Source organism: Aquarana catesbeiana, linkage group LG01 (assembly GCF_042186555.1).
Source record: "Aquarana catesbeiana isolate 2022-GZ linkage group LG01, ASM4218655v1, whole genome shotgun sequence".
Taxonomy (NCBI): Eukaryota; Metazoa; Chordata; class Amphibia; order Anura; family Ranidae; genus Aquarana; species Aquarana catesbeiana.
The window spans coordinates 917,219,081-917,240,297 of NC_133324.1; positions in this window are offsets into that span (position 1 = coordinate 917,219,081).

Sequence of the window (21,217 nt, forward strand, 5' to 3'; positions counted from 1 at the left end):
AGCAATTTAGAAATCAGATGAAAGGTTTAGCACTGGGAAAAACTTTTTGATAGAGAAAAAGTGCATTTTATATACATCTATATAGATCAGACCAAAATGAGGGACAAATGAGGAGGAAAGAGGGACAGAGGGACATTGCTCCAAATCAGGGACAGTTGAGAGGTATGCACAGCAAACTGCACTCCATCTGCACACAATTGGCAATCATAAACACTTAATTAATTATGCATTGGCATACAGGCACTAAATATAGTAAATTAGATTCACTGAATTAAAACATCTAGGCTAGGGGTCATGTCTGCCACTGATATGTGTAGATAAAGTCTTAATTTACTTGATCGCTTTAAAAACAAAAACAAACATATTATGCCAGAAGTGATCAGTTCATTAAAACTAAATCAAATTACTTCTGATATCAAAGCATGCCTTGACACTGCAATGTTGGCTATAACCACTAGGTGGCAAACATGCAGCTGCAGAAATGCAGCTGTGATGGAATGATCCTTCCATTGTTCTGTATGTGACTGCCTCTCCTTTTCTGATTTGTTTTGCATCATCTAAAGGTTTTGTTGATAATACACAGTTCATATAATAGATAGAACACAATAAATGTAACATAATTGCTCAATAACAATAGAAGCAGCATGTGCATAATGTATTTTCCCCACAATTATAAAAGGCAACCTGTAGGTTGAGATCGCTCATCTCCTTCTAGTAATGTTACCTACATGGCTGATTCAGTGGCTTCATTACTTTCAGTTAGTGACATAGTACAATATAATATATAGAGATAAAGCTATGAAGAGAAAAGGGTTTCTGGCTTTTTTTTTTTTTTAGGCTTTTTTAGACTTATTTCAGGTCTATCATTGTAGCAGCCCACATATTTTTCTCATGATAGGTGTACTTTAAAGGGTCATTTCACCCCACATACTCTTCCTAAAAAGGACCCTATGCATTAGTGTCTTTAATATATTAAAATGCTATTTTCCATTTTTAAAAAAATGCTTACTATCTTAATCGTACAGTACAATCAGGACTGGTAATAGAAGTTGTGGGGCCCCATACAGCCTACTTGGCAGGGCCCCCAATCCTTCACGCTGCCTGCAGGTGTTGATCTGATGAGGCCTAGGTAAAAGTTATTTAATTTCTTAGAGCCACTGCCTGTGGGATTATTGTGCATGCACCAAAATATATTTTAAAGGCATCTGCCTTTAAGGGCTGCTGATAGAAACCATGGGGATCCCGTACAGCGTACCGGACGGGGCCCCCTTCAGCCCCACCCTCAACCCCACCCCTGGCACTGCCCCCTGCCTTAAGATCCAGCGAAAAGGCTGAGATGGGTGGGAAGGGGTTAATGATGCCAAGAGGTGACCATGTCTTACTTTGTAATTTATAATCTGTTTATTTAAGTGCATTTTATTAAAGTTTGCAGCAAAGTCAGTATAACTGGCAGAAGATGCGGGGGGGGGGGGTAGTCAGTAGAACAATGGACAGAGTCCCCCATTTCACATCAGAGCCTCATCCATCACATCAGAGCCCCCTCAATCACATCAGAGCCCCTCCATTACATCAGAGCCTCCCCCATCACATCAGAGCCCCCCATCACATCAGAGCCCCCCATCACATCAGAGCCCCCCATCACATCAGAGCCCCCTCCATCACTACAGAGCCCCGTCCATCACATCGGAGCCTCTCCATTACAGCAGAGCCCCCTCCATCACATCAGAGCCCCCTCCATCACAGAAGAGCCCCTGTCATCACATCATAGCCCCCTCAATCACATGATAGCCCCCCATCACATCAGAGCCTCCTCCATCACAAAAGAGCCCCCCCAATCACATCAGAGCCCCCTCCATCACAGCAGAGCCCCCTCCATCACAGTAGAGCCCCCTCCATTACAGCAGAGCCCCCTCCATCACATCAGAGCCCCCTCCATCACATCAGAGCCCCCTCCATCACATCAGAGCCCCCTCCATCACAGCAGAGCCCCCTCCATCAGAGCAGAACCCTCTCCATCACATCAGAGCCCCCTCCATCAAAGCACAGCCCCCCATCACATAAGAGGCCCCCATCACATCAGAGAACCCCCATCACATTAGAGCCCCCTCCATCACAGCAGAGCCCCCTCCATCACATCAGAGCACCCTCCATCACAGCAGAGCCCCATCCATCACAGCAGAACCCCCTCCGTCACATCAGAGCCTCCCCATCACATCAGAGGCCCCCCATCACATCAGAGCCCCCCGATCACATCAGAGCCCCCCATCACAACAGAGCCCCCATCACAACAGAGCCCCATCACATCAGAGCCCCCATCACATCAGAGCCCCATTTTTCACAGCAGAGCCCCTCCATCACAGCACAGCCCCCTCCATCACATCAGAGCCCCCCATCACATCAGAGCCCCCCATCACATCAGAGCCCCTCCATAACATCAGAGCCCCCATCACATCAGAGCCCCCCATCACATCAGAGCCCCCTCCATCACTGCAAAGCCCCCTCCATCACATCGGAGCCCCTCCATTACAGCAGAGCCCCCTCCATTACATCAGAGCCCCCTCCATCACAGAAGAGCCCCCGCCATCACAGCAGAGCCCCCTCCATCACATTATAGCCCCCTCCATCACATAATAGCCCCCCATCACATCAGAGACCCCTCCATCACAGCAGAGCCCCCTCCATCACAGCAGAGCCCCCACCATCACAGCAGAGCCCCCACCATCACAGCAGAGCCCCCCATAACATCAGAGCCCCCTCCATCACAGCAGAGTCCTGTCCATCACATCAGAGCCCCCACCATCACATCAGAGCCCCTCCATCACAGCAGAGCCCCCTCCATCACAGCAGAGACCCCCATAATATCAGAGCCCCCTCCATTACATCAGAGCCCCTCCAACACAGCAGAGCCCCCTCCATCACAGCAGTGCCCCCCCATAACATCAGGGCCCCCTCTATCACAGCAGAGCCCCCTCCATCACATCAGAGCCCCCTCCATCACAGCAGAGCCCCATCCATCACATCAGAGCCCCCTCCATCACATCAGAGCCCCCTCCATCACAGCAGAGGCCCCTCCATCACAGCAGAGTCCTCTCCATCACAGCAGAGTCCTCTCCATCACAGCAGAGCCCCCTCCATCACAGCAGAGCCCCCTCCATCACATCAGAGCCCTCTCCATCCCATCAGAGTACCCTCCATTACAGCAGAACCCCCTCCATCACAGCAGAGCCCCCCCAATCACAGCAGAGCCCCCCCAATCACAGCAGAGCCCCCTCCATCACAGCAGAGTCCCCTCCATCACAGCAGAGCCCCCATCACAGCAGAGCCCCCTTCATGACATCAGAGCCCCCATCACATCAGAGCCCCCCATCACATCAGAGCCCCCTCCATCACAGCAGAGCCCCCTCCATCACAGCAGAACCCCCTCCATCACATCAGAGCCCCCCATCAAATCAGAGCCCCCTCCATCACAGCACAGCCCCCATCACATAAGAGGCCCCCATCACATCAGAGAACGCCCATCACATCAGAGCCCCCTCCATCACAGCAGAGCCCCCTCCATCACAGTAGAGCCCCCTCCATTACAGCAGAGTCACCTCCATCACATCAGAGCACAATCCATCACAACAGAGCCCCCTCCATCACAGCAGAACCCCCTCCATCACATCAGAGCCTCCCCATCACATCAGAGCCTCCCCATCACATCAGAGCCCCCCATCACAACAAAGCCCCCCATCACATCAGAGCCCCATCTATCACAGCAGAGCCCTCTCCATCACAGTAGAGCCCCCTCCATCACAGCAGAGCCCCCTCCATCACAGAAGAGCCCCTCCATTACATCAGAGCCCCCATCACATCAGAGCCCCTCCATAACATCAGAGCCCTCCATCACATCAGAGCCCCCCATTACATCAGAGCCCCCCATTACATCAGAGCCCCCTCCATCACTGCAGAGCCCCTTCCATCACATCGGAGCCCCTCCATTACAGCAGAGCCCCCTCCATCACATCATAGCCCCCTCAATCACATCATAGCCCCTCCAATCATATCAGAGCCCCCTCCATCACAGCAGAGCCCCCTGAATCACATCATAGCCCCATCACATCAGAGCCACCTCAATCACAGCAGAGCCGCCTCCATCACAGCAGAGCCCCCACCATCACAGCAGAGCCCCCCATAACATCGGAGCCCCCTCCATCACAGCAGAGTCCTCTCCATCACATCAGAGCCCCCACCATCACATCAGAGCACCCACCATCACACCAGAGCCCCCTCCATCACAGCAGAGCCCCCCCATAACACCAGAGCCCCCCCATAACACCAGAGCCCCCTCCAACACAGCAGAGCCCCCTCCATCACAGCAGAGCCCCCTCTATCACAGCAGAGCCCCCTCCATCACAGCAGAGCCCCCTCCATCACAGCAGAGCCCCCTCCATCACAGTAGAACCCCCTCCATTACAGCAGAGTCACCTCTATCACATCAGAGCACAATCCATCACAGCAGAGCCCCCTCCATCACAGCAGAACCCCCTCCATCACATCAGAGCCTCCCCATCACATCAGAGCCCCCCGATCACATCAGAGCCCCCATCACAACAGAGCCCCCATCACATCAGAGCCCCATCTATCACAGCAGAGCCCTCTCCATCACAGTAGAGCCCCCTCCATCACAGCAGAGCCCCCTCCATCACAGAAGAGCCCCTGCATTACATCAGAGCCCCCATCACATCAGAGACCCTCCATAACATCAGAGCCCTCCATCACATCAGAGCCCCCCATTACATCAGAGCCCCCTCCATCACTGCAGAGCCCCCTCCATCACTGCAGAGCCCCCTCCATCACATCAGAGCCCCCTCCATCATAGCAGAGCCCCCTCCATCACAGTAGAGCCCCTTCCATTACAGCAGAGTCACCTCCATCACATCAGAGCACAATCCATCACAGCAGAGCCCCCTCCATCACAGCAGAACCCCCTCCATCACATCAGAGCCTCCCCATCACATCAGAGCCCCCCGATCACATCAGAGCCCCCCATCACAACAGAGCCCCCATCACATCAGAGCCCCATCTATCACAGCAGAGCCCTCTCCATCACAGTAGAGCCCCCTCCATCAGAGCAGAGCCCCCTCCATCAAAAAAGAGCCCCTCCATTACATCAGAGCCCCCATCACATCAGAGCCCCTCCATAACATCAGAGCCCTACATCACATTAGAGCCCCCTATTACATCAGAGCCCCCTCCATCACTGCAGAGCCCCCTCCATCACTGCAGAGCCCCTCCATTACAGCAGAGCCCCCTCCATCACATCAGAGCCCCCACCATCACAGCAGAGCCCCTCCATCACAGCAGAGCCCCCTCCATCACATCAGAGCCCCCACCATCACATCAGAGCCACCACCATCACATCAGAGCCCCTCCATCACAGCAGAGCCCCCTCCATCACAGCAGAGCCCCCTCCACCACACCAGAGCCCCCCCATAACATCAGAGCCCCCTCCAACACAGTACATCCCCCTCCATCACAGCAGAGCCCCCCCATAACATCAGGGCCCCCTCTATCACAGCAGAGCCCCCTCCATCACAGCAGAGCCCCCTCCACCACACCAGAGCCCCCCCATAACATCAGAGCCCCCTCCAACACAGCACATCCCCCTCCATCACAGCAGAGCCCCCCCCATAACATCAGGGCCCCCTCTATCACAGCAGAGCCCCCTCCATCACATCAGAGCCCCCTCCATCACAGCAGAGCCCCCTCCATTACAGCAGAGCCCCCTCCATCACAGTAGAGCCCCCTCCATTACAGCAGAGTCACCTCCATCACATTAGAGCACAATCCATCACAGCAGAGCCCCCTCCATCACAGCAGAACCCCCTCCATCACATCAGAGCCTCCCCATCACATCAGAGCCCCCCGATCACATCAGAGCCCCCCGATCACATCAGAGCCCCCCATCACAACAGAGCCCCCATCACATCAGAGCCCCATCTATCACAGCAGAGCCCTCTCCATCACAGTAGAGCCCCCTCCATCACAGCAGAGCCCCCTCCATCACAGAAGAGCCCCTCCATTACATCAGAGCCCCCATCACATCAGAGCCCCTCCATAACATCAGAGCCCTCCATCACATCAGAGCCCCCCATTACATCAGAGCCCCCTCCATCACTGCAGCACCCCCTCCATCACATCAGAGCCCCCTCCATCACAGCAGAGCCCCCTCCAACACAGTAGAGCCCCCTCCATTACAGCAGAGTCACCTCCATCACATCAGAGCACAATCCATCACAGCAGAGCCCCCTCCATCACAGCAGAACCCCCTCCATCACATCAGAGCCTCCCCATCACATCAGAGCCCCCCAATCACATGAGAGCCCCCCATCACAACAGAGCCCCCATCACACCAGAGCCCCATCTATCACAGCAGAGCCCCCTCCATCACAGTAGAGCCCCCTCCATTACAGCAGAGTCACCTCCATCACATCAGAGCACAATCCATCACAGCAGAGCCCCCTCCATCACAGCAGAACCCCCTCCATCACATCAGAGCCTCCCCATCACATCAGAGCCCCCCAATCACATCAGAGCCCCCCATCACAACAGAGCCCCATCACATCAGAGCCCCATCTATCACAGCAGAGCCCTCTCCATCACAGTAGAGCCCCCTCCATCACAGCAGAGCCCCATCCATCACAGAAGAGCCCCTCCATTACATCAGAGCCCCCATCACATCAGAGCCCCTCCATAACATCAGAGCCCTCCATCACATCAGAGCCCTCCATCACATCAGAGCCCCTCCATAACATCAGAGCCCTCCATCACATCAGAGCCCCCCATTACATCAGAGCCCCCTCCATCTCGAAAGAGCCCCCGCCATCACAGCAGAGCACCCTCAATCACATCATAGCCCCCTCAATCACATCATAGCCCCCCATCACAACAGAGCCCCCTCCATCACAGCAGAGCCCCCTGAATCACATCATAGCCCCCATCACATCAGAGCTACCTCATTCACAGCAGAGCCGCCTCCATCACAGCAGAGCCCCCACCATCACAGCAGAGCCCCCATAACATCAGAGCCCCCTCCATCACAGCAGAGTCCTCTCCGTCACATCAGAGCCCCCACCATCACATCAGAGCCCCCACCATCACATCAGAGCCCCCACCATCACAGCAGAGCCCCCACCATCACAGCAGAGCCCCCTCCATCACAGCAGAGCCCCCTCCATCACAGCAGAGCCCCCTCCATCATAGCAGAGCCCCCATAACATCATAGCCCCCCCCATAACATCAGAGCCCCCTCCAACACAGCAGAACCCCCTCCATCACAGCAGAGCTCCCCCATAACATCAGGGCCCCCTCTATCCCAGCAGAGCCCCCTCCATCACATCAGAGCCCCCTCCATCACATCAGAGCCCCCTCCATCACATCAGAGCCCCCTCCATCACAGCAGAGTCCTCTCCATCACAGCAGAGCCCCCTCCATCACATCAGAGCCCTCTCCATCACATCAGAGCCACCTCCATTACATCAGAGCCCCGCCATCACTTCAGAGCCCCCTCAAACACAGCAGACCACCCTCCATCACAGCGAAACCCCCTCCATCACAGCAGAGCCCCCAATCACAGCAGAGCCCCCCATCACAGCAGAGCCCCCCAATCACAGCAGAGCCCCCTCCATCACAGCAGAGTCCCCTCCATCACAGCAGAGCCCCCCATCACAGCAGAGCCCCCCATCACAGCAGAGCCCTCTTCATGACATCAGAGCCCCATCACATCAGAGCCCCCATCACAACAGAGCCCCCCCATCACATCAGAGCCCCCATCACATCAGAGCCCCCATCACATCAGAGCCCCCTCCATCACATCAGAGCCCCCTCCATCACAGCAGAACCCCCCCATCACATCAGAGCCCCCCATCAAATCAGAGCGCCCTCCATCACCGCAGAGCCCCCCATCACATAAGAGGCCCCCATCACATCAGAGAACCCCATCACATCAGAGCCCCCTCCATCACAGTAGAGCCCCCTCCATTACAGCAGAGCCACCTCCATCACATCAGAGTACCCTTCATCACAGCAGAGCCCCCTCCATCACAGCAGAACCCCCTCCATCACATCAGAGCCTCCCCATCACATAAGAGCCCCCCATCACATCAGAGCCCCCATCCCATCAGAGCCCCCTATCACAACAGAGCCCCCCATCACATCAGAGCCACCTCCATCACAGCAGAGCCACCTCCATCACAGAAGTGCCCCCTCCATCACATCAGAGCCTCCTCCATCATATCAGAGCCCCCTCCACCACATCAGAGCCCCCTCCATCACAGCAGAGCCCCCTCCATCACATCAGAGCCACCTCCATCACAGCAGAGCCCCCATAACAGCAGAGCCCCCTCTATCACAGCAGAGCCCCCTTCATCACAGCAGAGCCCCCTCAGTCACATCATAGCCCCCCATAACATCAGAGCCCCCTCCATCACAGCAGAGTCCTCTCCATCACATCAGAGCCCTGCCATCACATCAGAGCCCCCTCCATCACAGCAGAGCCCACTCCATCACAGCAGAGCCCCCTCCATCACAGCAGGGCCCCCCATCACAGCAGACCCCCTCCATCACAGCAGAGTCCCCTCCATCACAGCAGAGCCCCCCATCACATAAGAGGCCCCCATCACATCAGAGAACCCCCATCACATAAGAGCCCCCTCCATCACAGCGGAGCCCCCTCCATCACAGTAGAGCCCCCTCCATCACAGTAGAGCCCCCTCCATTACAGCAGAGCCACCTCCATCACATCAGAGCACCCTCCATCACAGCAGAGCCCCCTCCATCACAGCAGAACCCCCTCCATCACATCAGAGCCTCCCCATCACATCAGAGCCCCCCGATCACATCAGAGCCCCCATCACAACAGAGACCCCATCACATCAGAGCCCCATCTATCACAGCAGAGCCCTCTCCATCACAGTAGAGCCCCCTCCATCACAGTAGAGCCCCCTCCATCACAGCAGAGCCCCTGCATTACATCAGAGCCCTCCATCACATCAGAGCCCCTCCATAACATCAGAGCCCTCCATCACATCAGAGCCCCCCATTACATCAGAGCCCCCTCCTTCACTGCAGAGCCCCCTCCATCACTGCAGAGCCCCCTCCATCACATCAGAGCCCCCTCCATCATAGCAGAGCTCCCTCCATCACAGTAGAGCCCCCTCCATTACAGCAGAGTCACCTCCATCACATCAGAGCACAATCCATCACAGCAGAGCCCCCTCCATCACAGCAGAACCCCCTCCATCACATCAGAGCCCCACCATCACAGCAGAGCCCCCCATAACATCAGAGCCCCCTCCATCACAGCAGAGTCCTGTCCATCACATCAGAGCCCCCTGATCACATCAGAGCCCCCCATCACAACAGAGCCCCCCATCACATCAGAGCCCCATCTATCACAGCAGAGCCCTCTCCATCACAGTAGAGCCCCCTCCATCACAGCAGAGCCCCCTCCATCACAGAAGAGCCCCTCCATTACATCAGATCCCCCATCACATCAGAGCCCCTCCATAACATCAGAGCCATCCATCACATTAGAGCCCCCTATTACATCAGAGCCCCCTCCATCACTGCAGAGCCCCCTCCATCACATCGGAGCCCCCTCCATTACAGCAGAGCCCCCTCCATCACATCAGAGCCCCCTCCATCACAGAAGAGCCCCCGCCATCACAGCAGAGCCCCCTTAATCACATCATAGCCCCCTCAATCACATCATAGCCCCCCATCACATCAGAGCCCCCTCTATCAAAGCAGAGCCCTCTCCATCACAGTAGAGCCCCCTCCATCACAGCAGAGCCACCTCCATCACAGAAGTGCCCCCTCCATCACATCAGAGCCTCCTCCATCATATCAGAGCCCCCTCCACCTCATCAGAGCCCCCTCCATCACAGCAGAGCCCCCTCCATCACATCAGAGCCACCTCCATCAGAGCAGAGCCCCCATAACATCAGAGCCCCCTCTATCACAGCAGAGCCCCCTTCATCACAGCAAAGCCCCCTCAGTCACATCATAGCCCCCCATAACATCAGAGCCCCCTCCATCACAGCAGAGTCCTCTCCATCACATCAGAGCCCTGCCATCACATCAGAGCCCCCTCCATCACATCAGAGACCCCTCCATCACAGCAGAGCCCCCTCCATCACAGCAGAGCCCACTCCATCACAGCAGAGCCCCCTCCATCACAGCAGGGCCCCCATCACAGCAGAGTCCCCTCCATCACAGCAGAGCCCCCCATCACATAAGAGGCCCCCATCACATCAGAGAACCCCATCACATAAGAGCCCCCTCCATCACAGCGGAGCCCCCTCCATCACAGTAGAGCCCCCTCCATCACAGTAGAGCCCCCTCCATTACAGCATAGCCACCTCCATCACATCAGAGCACCCTCCATCACAGCAGAGCCCCCTCCATCACAGCAGAACCCCCTCCATCACATCAGAGCCTCCCCATCACATCAGAGCCCCCATCAGATCAGAGCCCCCCATCACATCAGAGCCCCCCATCACAACAGAGCCCCCATCACATCAGAGCCCACTCTATCACAGCAGAGCCCTCTCCATCACAATAGAGCCCCCTCCATCACAGCAGAGCCCCCTCCATCACAGAAGAGCCCCCTCCATCACATCAGAGCACCCTCCATCATATCAGAGCCCCCTCCATCAGAGCAGAACCTCCTCCACCACATCAGAGCCCCCCATCACAACAGAGCCCCCCATCACAACAGAGCCCCCATCACATCAGAGCCCCATTTTTCACAACAGAGCCCTCTCCATCACAGCACAGCCCCCTCCATCACAGAAGAGCCCCTCCATTACATCAGAGCCCCCCATCACATCAGAGCCCCTCCATAACATCATAGCCCCCATCATATCAGAGCCCCCCATCACATCAGAGCCCCCTCCATCACTGCAATGCCCCCTCCATCACATCGGAGCACCTCCATTACAGCAGAGCCCCCTCCATTACATCAGAGCCCCCTCCATCACAGAAGAGCCCCCGCCATCATAGCAGAGCACCCTCAATCACATCAGAGCCCCCTCCATCACATTATAGCCCCCCATCACATCAGAGCCCCCTCCATCACAGCAGAGCCCCCTCCATCACAGCAGAGCCCCCACCATCACAGCAGAGCCCCCCATAACATCAGAGCCCCCTCCATCACAGCAGAGTCCTGTCCATCACATCAGAGCCCCCACCATCACATCAGAGCCTCTCCATCACAGCAGAGCCCCCTCCATCACAGCAGAGACCCCCATATTATCAGAGCCCCCTCCATTACATCAGAGCCCCCTCCATCACAGCAGAGCCCCCTCCATCACAGCAGAGCCCCCCCATAACATCAGGGCCCCCTCTATCACAGCAGAGCCCCCTCCATCACATCAGAGCCCCCTCCATCACATCAGAGCCCCATCCATCACATCAGAGCCCCCTCCATCACATCAGAGCCCACTCCATCACAGCTGAGGCCCCTCCATCACAGCAGAGTCCTCTCCATCACAGCAGAGTCCTCTCCATAACAGCAGAGCCCCCACCATCACATCAGAGCCCTCTCCATCCCATCAGAGTACCCTCCATCACAGCAGAACCCCCTCCATCACAGCAGAGCCCCCCAATCACAGCAGAGCCCCCCCCCAATCACAGCAGAGCCCCCTCCATCACAACAGAGTCCCCTCCATCACAGCAGAGCCCCCATCACAGCAGAGCCTCCTTCATGACATCAGAGCCCCCATCACATCAGAGCCCCCCATCACATCAGAGCCCCCTCCATCACAGCAGAGCCCCCTCCATCACAGCAGAGCCCCCTCCATCACAGCAGAACCCCCTCCATCACAGCAGAACCCCCTCCATCACAGCAGAGCCCCCCATCAAATCAGAGCCCCCATCACATAAGAGGCCCCCTTCACATCAGAGAACGCCCATCACATCAGAGCCCCCTCCATCACAGCAGAGCCCCCTCCATCACAGTAGAGCCCGCTCCATCACATCAGAGCCTCCCCATCACATCAGAGCCCCCCGATCACATCAGAGCCCCCCATCACAACAAAGCCCCCCATCATATCAGAGCCCCATCTATCACAGCAGAGCCCTCTCCATCACAGTAGAGCCCCCTCCATCACAGCAGAGCCCCCTCCATCACAGAAGAGCCCCTCCATTACATCAGAGCCCCCATCACATCAGAGCCCCTCCATAACATCAGAGCCCTCCATCACATCAGAGCCCCCCATTACATCAGAGCCCCCTCCATCACTGCAGAGCCCCCTCCATCACATCGCAGCCCCTCCATTACAGCAGAGCCCCCTCCATCACATCAGAGCCCCTCCATAACATGAGAGCCCTCCATCACATCAGAGCCCCCCATTACATCAGAGCCCCCTCCATCACTGCAGTGCCCCCTCCATCACATCGGAGCCCCTCCATTACAGCAGAGCCCCCTCCATCACAGAAGAGCCCCCGCCATCACAGCAGAGCACCCTCAATCACATCATAGCCCCCTCAATCACATCATAGCCCCTCCAATCATATCAGAGCCCCCTCCATCACAGCAGAGCCCCCTGAATCACATCATAGCCCCATCACATCAGAGCCACCTCAATCACAGCAGAGCCGCCTCCATCACAGCAGAGCCCCCCATAACATCGGAGCCCCCTCCATCACAGCAGAGTCCTCTCCATCACATCAGAGCCCCCACCATCACATCAGAGCCCCCAGCATCACATCAGAGCCCCCAGCATCACATCAGAGCCCCCAGCATCACATCAGAGCCCCCTCCATCACAGCAGAGCCCCCCCATAACACCAGAGCCCCCCCATAACACCAGAGGCCCCCATAACACCAGAGCCCCCTCCAACACAGCAGAGCCCCCTCCATCACAGCAGAGCCCCCCCATAACATCAGGGCCCCCTCTATCACAGCAGAGCCCCCTCCATCACATCAGAGCCTCCTCCATCACAGCAGAGCCCCCTCCATCACAGTAGAGCCCCCTCCATTACAGCAGAGTCACCTCCATCACATCAGAGCACAATCCATCACAGCAGAGCCCCCTCCATCACAGCAGAACCCCCTCCATCACATCAGAGCCTCCCCATCACATCAGAGCCCCCCGATCACATCAGAGCCCCCATCACAACAGAGACCCCATCACATCAGAGCCCCATCTATCACAGCAGAGCCCTCTCCATCACAGTAGAGCCCCCTCCATCACAGCAGAGCCCCCTCAATCACAGAAGAGCCCCTGCATTACATCAGAGCCCCCATCACATCAGAGCCCCTCCATAACATCAGAGCCCTCCATCACATCAGAGCCCCCCATTACATCAGAGCCCCCCATTACATCAGAGCCCCCTCCTTCACTGCAAAGCCCCCTCCATCACTGCAGAGCCCCCTCCATCACTGCAGAGCCCCCTCCATCACATCAGAGCCCCCTCCATCATAGCAGAGCTCCCTCCATCACAGTAGAGCCCCCTCCATTACAGCAGAGTCACCTCCATCACATCAGAGCACAATCCATCACAGCAGAGCCCCGTCCATCACAGCAGAACCCCCTCCATCACATCAGAGCATCCCCATCACATAAGAGCCCCCCATCACAACAGAGCCCCTCCATAATATCAGAGCCATCCATCACATTAGAGCCCCCTATTACATCAGAGCCCCCTCCATCACTGCAGAGCCCCCTCCATCACATCGGAGCCCCTCCATTACAGCAGAGCCCCCTCCATCACATCAGAGCCCCCTCCATCACAGAAGAGACCCCGCCATCACAGCAGAGCCCCCTTAATCACATCATAGCCCCCTCAATCACATCATAGCCCCCCATCACATCAGAGCCCCCTCCATCACAGCAGAGCCCCCTGAATCACATCATAGCCCCATCACATCAGAGCCACCTCAATCACAGCAGAGCCGCCTCCATCACAGCAGAGCCCCCCATAACATAGGAGCCCCCTCCATCACAGCAGAGTCCTCTTCATCACATCAGAGCCCCCACCAACACATCAGAGCCCCCACCATCACATCAGAGCCCCTCCATCACAGCAGAGCCCCCTCCATCACAGCAGAGCCCCCTCCATCACACCAGAGCCCCCCCATAACATCAGAGCCCCCTCCAACACAGCAGAGCCCCCTCCATCACAGCAGAGCCCCCCCATAACATCAGGTCCCCCTCTATCACAGCAGAGCCCCCTCCATCACATCAGAGCCCCCTCCATCACAGCAGAGCCCCCTCCATCACAGCAGAGCCCCCTCCATCACAGCAGAGCCCCCTCCATCACAGTAAAGCCCCCTCCATTACAACAGAGTCACCTCCATCACATCAGAGCACAATCCATCACAGCAGAGCCCCCTCCATCACAGCAGAACCCCCTCCATCACAGCAGAGCCCCCTCCATCACAACAGAGCCCTCATCACAACAGAGCCCCCATCACATCAGAGCCCCATCTATCACAGCAGAGCCCTCTCCATCACAGTAGAGCCCCCTCCATCACAGCAGAGCCCCCTCCATCACAGAAGATCCCCTCCATTACATCAGAGCCCCCATCACATCAGAGCCCCTCCATAACATCAGAGCCCTCCATCACATCAGAGCCCCCATTACATCAGAGCCCCCTCCATCACTGCAGAGCCCCTTCCATCACATCAGAGCCCCTCCATTACATCAGAGCCCCCTCCATCACTGCAGAGCCCCCTCCATCACTGCAGAGCCCCCTCCATCACAGCAGAGCCCCCTCCATCACATTAGAGCCCCCTCCATCACATTAGAGCCCCCTCCATTACAGCAGAGTCACCTCCATCACATCAGAGCACAATCCATCACAGCAGAGCCCCCTCCATCACAGCAGAACCCCCTCCATCACATCAGAGCCTCCCCATCCCATCAGAGCCCCCCAATCACATCAGAGCCCCCCATCACAACAGAGCCCCATCACAGCAGAGCCCCATCACAGCAGAGCCTCATCTATCACAGCAGAGCCCTCTCCATCACAGTAGAGCCCCCTCCATCACAGCAGAGCCCCATCCATCACAGAAGAGCCCCTCCATTACAACAGAGCCCCCATCACATCAGAGCCCCTCCATCACATCAGAGCCCTCCATCACATCAGAGCCCCCCATTACATCAGAGCCCCCTCCATCTCAGAAGAGCCCCCGCCATCACAGCAGAGCACCCTCAATCACATCATAGCCCCCTCAATCACATCATAGCCCCCCATCACATCAGAGCCCCCTCCATCACAGCAGAGCCCCCTGAATCACATCATAGCCCCCCATCACATCAGAGCCGCCTCCATCACAGCAGAGCCCCCACCATCACAGCAGAGCCCCCACCATCACAGCAGAGCCCCCATAACATCAGAGCCCCCTCCATCACAGCAGAGTCCTCTCCATCACATCAGAGCCCCCACCATCACATCAGAGCCCCCACCATCACAGCAGAGCCCCTCCATCACAGCAGAGCCCCCTCCATCACAGCAGAGCCCCCTCCATCACAGCAGAGCCCCCTCCATCATAGCAGAGCCCCCATAACATCAGAGCCCCCCCCATAACATCAGAGCCCCCTCCATCACATCAGAGCCCCCTCCATCACAGCAGAGCCACCTCAATCACATCAGAGCCCCCTCAATCACATCAGAGCCCCCTCCATCACATCAGAGCCCCCTCCATCACATCAGAGCCCCCTCCATCACAGCAGAGTCCTCTCCATCACATCAGAGCCCTCTCCATCACATCAGAGCCACCTCCATTACATCAGAGCCCCGCCATCACTTCAGAGCCCCCTCCAACACAGCAGACCACCCTCCATCACAGCGAAACCCCCTCCATCACAGCAGAGCCCCCAATCACAGCAGAGCCCCCCAATCACAGCAGAGCCCCCTCCATCACAGCAGAGTCCCCTCCATCACAGCAGAGCCCCCTCCATCACAGCAGAGTCCCCTCCATCACAGCAGAGCCCCCCATCACAGCAGAGCCCTCTTCATGACATCAGAGCCCCATCACATCAGAGCCCCCATCACAACAGAGCCCCCCCATCACATCAGAGCCCCCATCACATCAGAGCCCCCATCACATCAGAGCCCCCTCCATCACATCAGAGCCCCCTCCATCACAGCAGAACCCCCTCCATCACAGCAGAACCCCCCATCACATCAGAGACCCCCATCACATCAGAGACCCCCATCAAATCAGAGCGCCCTCCATCACCGCAGAGCCCCCCATCACATAAGAGGCCCCCATCACATCAGAGAACCCCATCACATCAGAGCCCCCTCCATCACAGTAGAGCCCCCTCCATTACAGCAGAGCCACCTCCATCACATCAGAGTACCCTTCATCACAGCAGAGCCCCCTCCATCACAGCAGAACCCCCTCCATCACATCAGAGCCTCCCCATCCCATCAGAGCCCCCTATCACAACAGAGCCCCCTCTATCACAGCAGAGCCCCCTCTATCACAGCAGAGCCCTCTCCATCACAGTAGAGCCCCCTCCATCACAGCAGAGCCACCTCCATCACAGAAGTGCCCCCTCCATCACATCAGAGCCTCCTCCATCATATCAGAGCCCCCTCCACCACATCAGAGCCCCCTCCATCACAGCAGAGCCCCCTCCATCACATCAGCGCCCCCTCCATCAGAGCAGAACCTCCTCCACCACATCAGAGCCCCCCATCACAACAGAGCCCCCCATCACAACAGAGCCCCCATCACATCAGAGCCCCATTTTTCACAGCAGAGCCCTCTCCATCACAGCACAGCCCCCTCCATCACAGAAGAGCCCCTCCATTACATCAGAGCCCCCCATCACATCAGAGCCCCTCCATAACATCAGAGCCCCCATCACATCAGAGCCCCCCATCACATCAGAGCCCCCTCCATCACTGCAAAGCCCCCTCCATCACATCGGAGCCCCTCCATTACAGCAGAGCCCCCTCCATTACATCAGAGCCCCCTCCATCACAGAAGAGCCCCCGCCATCATAGCAGAGCACCCTCAATCACAGCAGAGCCCCCTCCATCACATTATAGCCCCCCATCACATCAGAGCCCCCTCCATCACAGCAGAGCCCCCTCCATCACAGCAGAGCCCCCTCCATCACAGCAGAGCCCCCACCATCACAGCAGAGCCCCCCGTAACATCAGAGCCCCCTCCATCACAGCAGAGTCCTGTCCATCACATCAGAGCCCCCACCATCACATCAGAGCCCCTCCATCACAGCAGAGACCCCCATAATATCAGAGCCCCCTCCATTACATCAGAGCCCCCTCCATCACAGCAGAGCCCCCTCCATCACAGCAGAGCCCCCCATAACATCAGGGCCCCCTCTATCACAGCAGAGCCCCCTCCATCACATCAGAGCCCCCTCCATCACAGCAGAGCCCCATCCATCACATCAGAGCCCCCTCCATCATGTCAGAGCCCCCTCCATCACATCAGAGCCCCCTCCATCACAGCAGAGGCCCCTCCATCACAGCAGAGGCCCCTCCATCACAGCAGAGGCCCCTCCATCACAGCAGAGGCCCCTCCATCACAGCAGAGTCCTCTCCATCACAGCAGAGCCCCCTCCATCACAGCAGAGCCCCCTCCATCACATCAGAGCCCTCTCCATCCCATCAGAGTACCCTCCATCACAGCAGAACCCCCTCCATCACAGCAGAGCCCCCCCAATCACAGCAGAGCCCCCCCAATCACATCAGAGCCCCCTCCATCACAGCAGAGCCCCCTCCATCACAGCAGAGCCCCCATCACAGCAGAGCCTCCTTCATGACATCAGAGCCCCCATCACATCAGAGCCCCCATCACATCAGAGCCCCCTCCATCACAGCAGAGCCCCCTCCATCACAGCAGAACCCCCTCCATCACATATGAGCCCCCCATCAAATCAGAGCCCCCTCCATCACAGCACAGCCCCCATCACATCAGAGAACGCCCATCACATCAGAGCCCCCTCCATCACAGCAGAGCCCCCTCCATCACAGCAGAGCCCCCTCCATTACAGCAGAGTCTCCTCCATCACATCAGAGCACAATCCATCACAACAGAGCCCCCTCCATCACAGCAGAACCCCCTCCATCACATCAGAGCCTCCCCATCACATCAGAGCCCCCCGATCACATCAGAGCCCCCATCACAACAAAGCCCCCCATCACATCAGAGCCCCATCTATCACAGCAGAGCCCTCTCCATCACAGTAGAGCCCCCTCCATCACAGCAGAGCCCCCTCCATCACAGAAGAGCCCCTCCATTACATCAGAGCCCCCATCACATCAGAGCCCCTCCATAACATCAGAGCCCCCCATCACATCAGAGCCCCCCATTACATCAGAGCCCCCTCCATCACTGCAGAGACCCCTCCATCACATCGGAGCCCCTCCATTACAGCAGAGTCCCCTCCATCACATCAGAGCCCCCTCCATCACAGAAGAGCCCCCGCCATCACAGCAGAGCACCCTCAATCACATCATAGCCCCCTCAATCACATCATAGCCCCTCCAATCATATCAGAGCCCCCTCCATCACAGCAGAGCCCCCTGAATCACATCATAGCCCCATCACATCAGAGCCACCTCAATCACAGCAGAGCCGCCTCCATCACAGCAGAGCCCCCCATAACATAGGAGCCCCCTCCATCACAGCAGAGCCCCCTCCATTACAGCAGAGCCACCTCCATCACATCAGAGCACAATCCATCACAGCAGAGCCCCCTCCATCACAGCAGAACCCCCTCCATCACATCAGAGCCTCCCCATCACATCAGAGCCCCCCGATCACATCAGAGCCCCCATCACAACAGAGCCCCCATCACAACAGAGCCCCATCTATCACAGCAGAGCCCTCTCCATCACAGTAGAGCCCTCTTCATCACAGTAGAGCCCCCTCCATCACAGCAGAGCCCCCTCCATCACAGAAGAGCCCCCGCCATCACAGCAGAGCACCCTCAATCACATCATAGCCCCCTCAATCACATCATAGCCCCTCCAATCATATCAGAGCCCCCTCCATCACCGCAGAGCCCCCTGAATCACATCATAGCCCCATCACATCAGAGCCACCTCAATCACAGCAGAGCCGCCTCCATCACAGCAGAGCCCCCACCATCACAGCAGAGCCCCCTCCATTACAGCAGAGCCACCTCCATCACATCAGAGCACAATCCATCACAGCAGAGCCCCCTCCATCACATCAGAGCCCCCCGATCACATCAGAGCCCCCATCACAACAGAGCCCCCATCACAACAGAGCCCCCATCACATCAGAGCCCCCATCACATCAGAGCCCCATCTATCACAGCAGAGCCCTCTCCATCACAGTAGAGCCCCCTTCATCACAGCAGAGCCCCCTCCATCACAGAAGAGCCCCTGCATTACATCAGAGCCCCCATCACATCAGAGCCCCCTCCATCACAGCAGAGTCCTCTCCATCACATCAGAGCCCCCACCATCACATCAGAGCCCCCACCATCACATCAGAGCCCCCAGCATCACATCAGAGCCCCCAGCATCACATCAGAGCCCCCAGCATCACATCAGAGCCCCTCCATCACAGCAGAGCCCCTCCATCACAGCAGAGCCCCCTCCATCACAGCAGAGCCCCCCCATAACACCAGAGCCCCCCATAACATCAGAGCCCCCTCCAACACAGCAGAGCCCCCTCCATCACAGCAGAGCCCCCCATAACACCAGAGCCCCCCATAACATCAGAGCCCCTCCAACACAGCAGAGCCCCCTCCATCACAGCAGAGCCCCCCCATAACATCAGGGCCCCCTCTATCACAGCAGAGCCCCCTCCATCACATCAGAGCCCCCTCCCTCACAGCAGAGCCCCCTCCATCACAGTAGAGCCCCCTCCATTACAGCAGAGTCACCTCCATCACATCAGAGCACAATCCATCACAGCAGAGCCCCCTCCATCACAGCAGAACCCCCTCCATCACATCAGAGCCTCCCCATCACAACAGAGCCCCCATCACATCAGAGCCCCATCTATCACAGCAGAGCCCTCTCCATCACAGTAGAGCCCCCTCCATCACAGCAGAGCCCCCTCCATCACAGAAGAGCCCCTGCATTACATCAGAGCCCCCATCACATCAGAGCCCCTCCATAACATCAGAGCCCTCCATCACATCAGAGCCCCCCATTACATCAGAGCCCCCTCCATCACTGCAGAGCCCCCTCCATCACTGCAGAGCCCCCTCCATCACATCAGAGCCCCCTCCATCATAGCAGAGCTCCCTCCATCACAGTAGAGCCCCCTCCATTACAGCAGAGTCACCTCCATCACATCAGAGCACAATCCATCACAGCAGAGCCCCCTCCATCACAGCAGAACCCCCTCCATCAAATCAGAGCCTCCCCATCACATCAGAGCCCCCCGATCACATCAGAGCCCCCCATCACAACAGAGCCCCCCATCACATCAGAGCCCCATCTATCACAGCAGAGCCCTCTCCATCACAGTAGAGCCCCCTCCATCAGAGTAGAGCCCCCTCCATCACAGAAGAGCCCCTCCATTACATCAGAGCCCCAATCACATCAGAGCCCCTCCATAACATCAGAGCCCTCCATCACATTAGAGCCCCCTATTACATCAGAGCCCCCTCCATCACTGCAGAGCCCCCTCCATCACATCGGAGCCCCTCCATTACAGCAGAGCCCCCTCCATCACATCAGAGCCCCCTCCATCACAGAAGAGCCCCAGCCATCACAGCAGAGCACCCTCAATCACATCATAGCCCCCTCAATCACATCATAGCCCCCCATCACATCAGAGCCCCCTCCATCACAGCAGAGCCCCCTGAATCACATCATAGCCCCATCACATCAGAGCCACCTCAATCACAGCAGAGCCGCCTCCATCACAGCAGAGCCCCCCATAACATAGGAGCCCCCTCCATCACAGCAGAGTCCTCTCCATCACATCAGAGCCCCCACCATCACATCAGAGCCCCCATCATCACATCAGAGCCCCTCCATCACAGCAGAGCCCCCTCCATCACAGCAGAGCCCCCTCCATCACATCAGAGCCCCCTCCATCACATCAGAGCCCCCTCCATCACAGCAGAGCCCCCTCCATCACAGCAGAGCCCCCTCCATTACAGCAGAGTCACCTCCATCACATCAGAGCACAATCCATCAAAGCAGAGCCCCCTCCATCACAGCAGAACCCCCTCCATCACATCAGAGCCTCCCC